Source organism: Apis dorsata, unplaced genomic scaffold (genome assembly GCF_000469605.1).
Source record: "Apis dorsata unplaced genomic scaffold, Apis dorsata 1.3 scaffold_77, whole genome shotgun sequence".
NCBI classification, from domain to species: domain Eukaryota; kingdom Metazoa; phylum Arthropoda; class Insecta; order Hymenoptera; family Apidae; genus Apis; species Apis dorsata.
The window spans coordinates 266,679-274,393 of NW_006263375.1; the positions used below are offsets into that span (position 1 = coordinate 266,679).

The following is a 7,715-nucleotide window of genomic DNA, read 5'->3' on the forward strand; positions in this document are numbered from 1 at the left end:
GAAACTGTTCGCTGCGATACGTTGCGGGAAACGGGTTGCGATATTAAATTAAAAGAACGTTGCGTAAATTTATTAAATATATATATATATATATATATATACGTATGCAATGTGAATGATGAGGTAAACAAGGTGGAAAGGAAGGTATAAGCGAGTTGCAGGAAATTTCGTTTGAATCGGGGAGAACCGGCATGAAAGAGAAAACGAACGTTGAAGAAAAGTAACGTAGACGCGCTACAGTGCACCCTACTTCGCTTCCTTCCCCACTACTTTCGATCCGAGTCTTTCAAAACCTCGTAGCTTTCACGTTGTTGCAAATAAACCCCCCTCCCCTCCAATCGTTTTCTTAAAAACGATCGCCTGATCAACTGTGGATATATATATATATATATATTTCGTGATAAAATTTTGAGATAACGGAATGGAACGAGATCGAGGAGAATTTTGGAAAATTTTGTACGACGTAGAGAAATATTGGACGGAATGATTTCTCGTCTGCCTTCGCTTGGAAATAAATAAAGTCGGCGAAGAAGAAAGGACGTGTGTGCGTGTACGTGTGTAATGAAAATTGGATGAACGAGGGAAGAGAGAAGATGCATATCGATGGACCATCGCGTACGCGCCTCGAAGCTGTGGAAAATGAATGGTGGAATACAGGGATGAATATTGGGGAAAGATTCGCTCTTAAAAATTGATAGGTTTCAATCACGTGCTCTATTTCACAGAGTGCCTGGAGTCAGTGGACGAGGCACGCTCATAGATACGAGAGGGGATACAATTACAAAATTTTATTCCCCCTCAAATATTCGTGGAGGGGAATATATTCTTTCTTCCAAGCCGATCAAAATTTCAAAATGCGCAAAACAAATCTCTCTCTCTCGTTTAAACATCGTACACGCGTTTTATTATTATTTGTTACACGCGTTAACAATATTCGCCATCCGATATTTCACCTCAATTTCTGTACGTTCCATCCGTATGTTCATTACGATTTGCATATCATCCCCCCCTCCGTGTAATTTCCATTAAAACATTACCGCGGAGAGAGATAAAAATATCGATTCAAAAATCGTGGACAACGTTTCGTCGAATTTTCCTCGAATCAATTCGAAACGAGAAATCGTGAAATCGTTCGTTTACCTTCTCAAATAGTCGGGACAAAATGAAGACTTGGCTATATTTTATTAATATTCGTCGGTTTAACATTATTTTTCCCCGACTCGAGATATCCACAACGCGACTTCCGACAAGCGACTGCGCCGATGGAACAATATCGATAACTCGCTTAGATCGTCAGAGCGCGAAAGGGAAACGTATTGTTGAAATTTAATTAAAACCAATTTCGAGCACCACTCGAAAGACGAGTGGTCTTATATCGGCTGTAACCATCTTTTGCCCCAACCATCCTAGCCCCCTCCCTCTCTCTCTCTCTTCCCCTCTCCTCCGACTCTGGGGCCCTCTGCGTTGCCCCAGCTAACGACGGAGGTAAAAAACGAGATCTAGTGGCTAATTAGCAGACCTTCGGTCGTTCGAAAAAAAGGAGAAAGAGAAGAAAAGGGAGAAAAAGAAAAGAAAAAAAAAATCGGTGTACACCGAGATTCCGTGTAAACTTTGATATTTCCACCCCCCCCCTCCTCTTCTTCCTAGTTGAAAAGAACAATAAAAAAGGAAAGAAGAAAAGAACGACTTTTCCGTGAATAGTTAGATGCATCGGATTTAATAAAACCGATCTGATCGACGCGTCGTTTGAAATATTATTCTCAACTTTCAATTAATAACGTTACCGATTAACCCGGAGAGATTAATTTTAATGGATGTATTTTAGCGAGATTTATATAATTTTCAGTGAGAATTTCAATTTCTTGAAGAAGAAAGAGGATTCGTTAATTCTTCTTCCATTCTTTTCTTTCCTTTTCTTTTCTTCTTTCTTTCGACAATGATATATAATATCAAAACCGATTAATTTATCGCGATCATTTCCACGAGGATCATTTTTCGAAATTGGCCGGAAGCGAATTATATTATATTAAAACCGTATTCCGTATAATAATAATTGTTGGAATAATCGTTCACTTGCGCCAAATAAATAAAGATATTGAATAATTCAATAAAGCCATTACATTGCATATTAACGTAACGTAAATAGACGTTACATCGATACACCCGTACCGAGATAAATCCCCATAGATCGTGGAAAAAAGATCGGCGGCGGTTGTATCAATCATCCGCGAAGAAAGGCGACTGCGGCGGCGGCTCTTCAACGAGGCGGGGGTCTGTTTGACGCGTATCATCGACGAGAGATAAACTAATTGCAAAATCAATTCTCGTAATAAAGTGCACATATTTATAATTGTATACGCCGTATAAATATTAATCGATCCGAGTGTGGTGGCCTCACATTTGGCGAATACACGTGTGCATCTACCCACCGGTTATTTCATTATATATATGAACGCGAAATTGCAGTTGTTGTCAACTGTGACAGATCGCCCACTTATTTCCGATCGATAGACCGACAAAGGTCTAATCAACCGTGTTCTCCTGTGTTCCTACGTATGCAGGGGCCCTGCTCGCAAAATTGGCGTCGCGCATTCGTTAGAAAGCGATGGAATACCAATTTCCATTCCACGCGTGTCTCTCGACCATCGAGACGGGTGGTGAAAGAATATTTAAGTAAAATTAGAAGAGAATCTCGCGAAAGTTGATAACATATTATTCTTCTCTCCGATTCTCTAATACAAAATAGCGTATCAATTTATAACAATCCTTGAAGAGACTCCACCGAGAGGGTGAAGGGTGTCCAAGGGTTGCCGAAAATTCTTCTTTCTTCGAAACAAAAAGCAATCGTAACGTAATAAAGTAATAAAGTAACCGAAAACATATCCAAATCCACTCTCCAATCCCTGCAAACTCGAGCATGAAACGGCCAATTTCCGCAACGATTCGCGCCATCCTTTTACATCTAAGCTACACCCTCCGACGCGCGTCACGTGTTCGTACACAACCGAATTTTGGGCGAGCAAAACTCTTTTTTTTTTCCCCCTTCCCTCTCTCTTTCTTCTTTTTTTCCCCCAGTATTAGCAGCGGCCTGTTTTTTTTCGAACGGGTATCGATCCAGGGCGGCGAAGCTGCGTCGAGCGGAATGAGGCAGGCACAGTCTTGCGTAACGAACTGAGCCACGCCGGCACAAATAATGGGGGTTTTGTTTGGCGAACGGGGTAATTCGTTTATCTCCTTTTTCCAGCAATCCGCCGCCGGACAACACGGGGCCACGGCCACGGAGGGGAGGGGGTGGATTGTCCAGCCTCGAATCAAACGGAATTACATTGCATTCGTTTCATCTGATCGTAAACAGTTACGTGTTAACAAACGCGTGTTTGCTGGATACGGGCGTGGGAGGAGGTAAAGACGAAGGGAAAGAAAGATGGACGAAGAAGAAAAGGATGGAGAGAGGGTTGGAGAGAGAAGAGGTTTAACGCGCTGGATCATCGTTATCAATTAATAAGGGCGCAGCATTGGTTTGGGAATTGGCTCCATCGATCTTTATTTCCTTGTGAAAGGAAATAATTCTTAACTCTTTGACTTGGCGACGAGTAACGTGAAGTGATTTTATACGTTTCTTAACACATTGGGTAGAGACATCTCGTTTCGATGTTTTCTACGAGGAATTAAAAACACTCGAAGCAATAATAACTGAGAAGGAATTCCCGACAAAAAAATGTAAAGTCTGTTCGTCCAATGGAAAAAGGAGTTAAGCCATTGCACAAAGGAGAATGTTTCATCTGAAGCATTATTCGAGTTCGTAGAGTAAATAATGATTAATTTTATTTATGTAATAAATACCAGTTAAAATGTAAGAAATCCTGCATGATAAATAGATGTGCAAGAAATATATAATAATATTTAAGAATACTTTATAAACACGAATTAAAAAGTGCATATATGCATACTACTTTTCTTTCGAGCACTCAAAAATGTCCTCTGAAAGGACAAAGTAACGCAACGTGTTAAAGGAAATTATTTACAAATTGCTAATTACGCTCTTACTAATCGAGAAGAGATACAATACAAATCTAGCATGAAATGATTGAGACCCAAAACTATTTTTACACGTTGAATAGATTGGGATGATGGATCGAAAAGCGAGGGTACGTTACGCGCTCGATTATTATACATAAGTGGCCCAACTATTCGCTCAAAGATGGATATCAAAGCTATCAGGTATTTCATTATGACCGGCAAAGTTTAATAAAGCTCGAATACTTCTGTCATCCCGTTGGATCCCAAATTGGGGAATTAAAATAATTTCATCAAAAAATTCTTTAGAAAATTTACAAAAATTTCAGCCAAAAAACTTCCCTTGTCGAATTAACGATCAACACAAAATACCAATAATAAGATACAATGCAAATCTTTTCCAATTCTCGATCCACGAGGTCGAGGATGATACCGTACAAATCCCTAAGTAACTCTTGTACTAGCTTGTCGCCCCTCATCATCCGTAACTCCGTGCTGATGAAGTGCTCAACGACGACAGTTCCCAACCAATAAAGCCCTTTCCCTCTCGAGAAAAAGAAGAAAGAAGAAGAAGAAAGAAGAAGAACAAGTCCCATCCCCTGTTACAATCCACCCTGATTTAAAACTCAGAGTGAAGCGGCGGCTCGGTCGACACTCCACAAAATGTCACTCTGAAACTGTGATTAATACGGCGGCTTATTGGTGAATCGTGGTCATGTGTGCACCATTCGTGGCGCGCATTCACGTACCCGTGACTGTGATGCGGTCGCAAAGCGGTTCGAATTTCTGCCTCCGCCCTCCCCTCCCCCCCTATCTCGTTCTATCTCTTTCCGTTCTCCGGTGAAACCGGTGGTATGTGCACGCGTGCACGTCGTATCGTTTTGGACGTAGCCGGGGAGGACATTTGCTGACTGGCGTTTGGTCGGGATTACCCAAACCTTCTCGGTTTTCCTCTCTATATCTCTCTCTCTCTCTCTCTCTCTCTCTTTGAATTACAGCAAGTCCAATTTACAAGCATCGGTACGAAACGAATGCAAAAATGAATTGGACGTCATGAGCGAGCGGCCAAGCCCGGCGACCGAAAAAAGGCCGACACAATGGCGGCGGTGAGCGGAGCAGAAGAGAGGAGAGGAACGAGAAAACCTGGCCACTTTTAAATGGACTCGTGCACTCGTAGGGGGATACGTCTTCTTCGTGGAGGGATAATAATAATAATAAAATGTTGACTCTGCCCGTCGAAATTTTTTTCTCTTTCTTTCTTTTCTTTTTTTTTCACTCAACATTTTCCCTCCGATATTTCCACTCCCCTTTTATTTTTCGACGTTGATTTTTTGAAACTAGGATCCTTCCTATTTTTCTATAGGTATATATATATATGTGTGTGTGTGTGTATTTCTTTCTCTATTTTTAGGATAAAGTTACAGCGTTCTGTGTATTTTTAATTTTTTTTTTTTTTTTCTTAGAGATCTATTAATAGAAAAGCGCAATGTTCGTTGTATTTTTACAACGGCGGCGTAGCAGAGTTTCGTATGGGGAAGGTGCAATTTGCAAAGGGGAATTAATAGGGAACGGGGGCAGATGTAAATTGGATATCGTGAGTGACCGATCAATTAGGGATGGATTACGGAACGGTAAAAGAAGAGGCAATAGAGGCGACGAGCGAAACGGACGAGGAAGGCGTTTAAATCGATTCCATCGTAATCTTTTGAAAAAACTCGTCGAAATATCGAGCGTAAAAAATTTGAAATAAAATAAACGGAGAGAGGGGGGAGAAGGAAAGAGGAGGAGAAGAGGCTTTTAACAAAGCCGTCGAAATATCGAGCGTGTAAAATCCTGAAAAAAAAAAAGGAAAGGAAAAAACGAAGTGAAAATACATCTGAAACGACTAACCTTCTTCTTCAGTTTCTAATTATAATTAATTCGAAACTATAATTAAGCAATTATAGTTTCGAGTTCGCAAAATTGGATTGTGATATCGAATAAATTAATCTCGGTGACGTAACGCGAGCTCGCGTGAAAATTTAAAGGCAAGCAATGACGTTGGGTCGGTTGGATTGCAGCCCTACAGAGGAGGAGAAATTGCGCGCAACGACGCACACATCAAGGAAATTGCGTTCAATATCCTAATGTTTCGCTACGTCAATGGTTCGTGGCGTAAGTTATATCTTTCCACCTTCTTTTATTATTTTATACTCGGAACGGTGGAAACAACTTTCGACATTTACCAAGAATTGGCGCGAGAGAACGTAGGTGAAAATTTACGTACGAACAATTTCTTCTGATCAATTGTACCGCGATGAAAGATGGAAAAAACATAAAGGAAATGTACAAATTGAATCCTGGTATCGGATCCTCCAGAGTTAGATTCATATAAAAATGTCCCGAAAATATGAAAACATGGAATAAATCGAGGAGATGGTCCAAGTAATTTTTCAAGCGATATTTCTCTTTGCGTTAAAACTTCGTTAACGAGTTATCAACAAAAAAAAGAAAAACTACACTACGTCGCAAATCATAAAGAGCAATCAAGCTTGTTCGGTACAAATTCGAGGGATATATATATATACGTCGAAGAAAATATTCTGTCGAGTATTAACGGATAAATATATTTTTTTTAACGGAAAAAAAATTATTATCGAATCACTTCTCCAGTATATTGCACTCGTCGAGCAGTGATAAAACCGTGACCGAAAGATTATTGCAAAGAAGGAAATATTGCTGTATAAATAAATCCCCAAGAAGGATCTTTATTTATTACCGACATTTATTAAGTTTTTCCAACATTATTATTTTTTACATACCCTGTAAAATCATCTAATTTACATAATTTACATGTATCGTGAGCGGGTGATTACAAGGATGAATCAAATTGCATAGTGACGCACTTGAAATAAGGATAATCGCATTAAATAATTTCACAGCGTCAAATTAAATTGGAGGAATTCGAATTAATTACCAGGGATGGACACGCGTTAAGCGTGTCACGTGATCGATACAATAAAATAAAATATACACATACGGGACGCGCTAAACTCGATATGAATACCGTTATTCGCGGGAGAACAAAAAAATGGAATTAGTTAGCAATCGATCAATCATTTTGTCAAGCGAATCGTATCGAAAGAGAAACGTATTAAGAATCGATAATTTAATTTTTTATCCTTCGAGAAACGACGTTAACGGTGGATAAACGCGTATTCTATCTATAAATGCGCGAAACAGAAATACGTTATAATTATATATATATATAAATGCGATTAATTTCGATATCTGTAGAATTCAATAATCATAAAATTATGAACAGATTTTCAATATATACGAGGCCAAAGACACGTATACACGTATACGCAATCGTATACGGTATGTATACCGAACGATAATACCGAATTCCAATGAAACAATGCCGAAAATTTGCCCACTAATCGCCGTTTATACCTCATATTTGTAGCCCGTGTGGTTTATGCTTCCCTCTACGCGTGTACACATGCACACGTGTATAACCCGCTCGTTTGCGATTCAGCAATAATTATTAGTATACAAAACAGGGGCACACTGGAAATGTGCATACATGTATGTATGCGGTTCTGTAACCTACATATTACAAAATTACAGGAAACGAATGTGGATCATAATTAAAATGGATATTGAAATAATTAATACGGTTTAAAAAAAAAAAAAAAAAAAAAAGGGGGGGGAAA

The 7,715-nt window shown here is 39.4% G+C and overlaps 1 protein-coding gene across 1 annotated transcript in view; it reads right to left on the reverse strand.

Annotated features, from left to right (window-relative positions):
- LOC102680502 (lachesin-like) overlaps positions 1 to 7,715 on the reverse strand; it is a 122,807-nt gene that overhangs the window by 94,647 nt on the left and 20,445 nt on the right. The gene's annotated exons all lie outside the window — the stretch shown is intronic.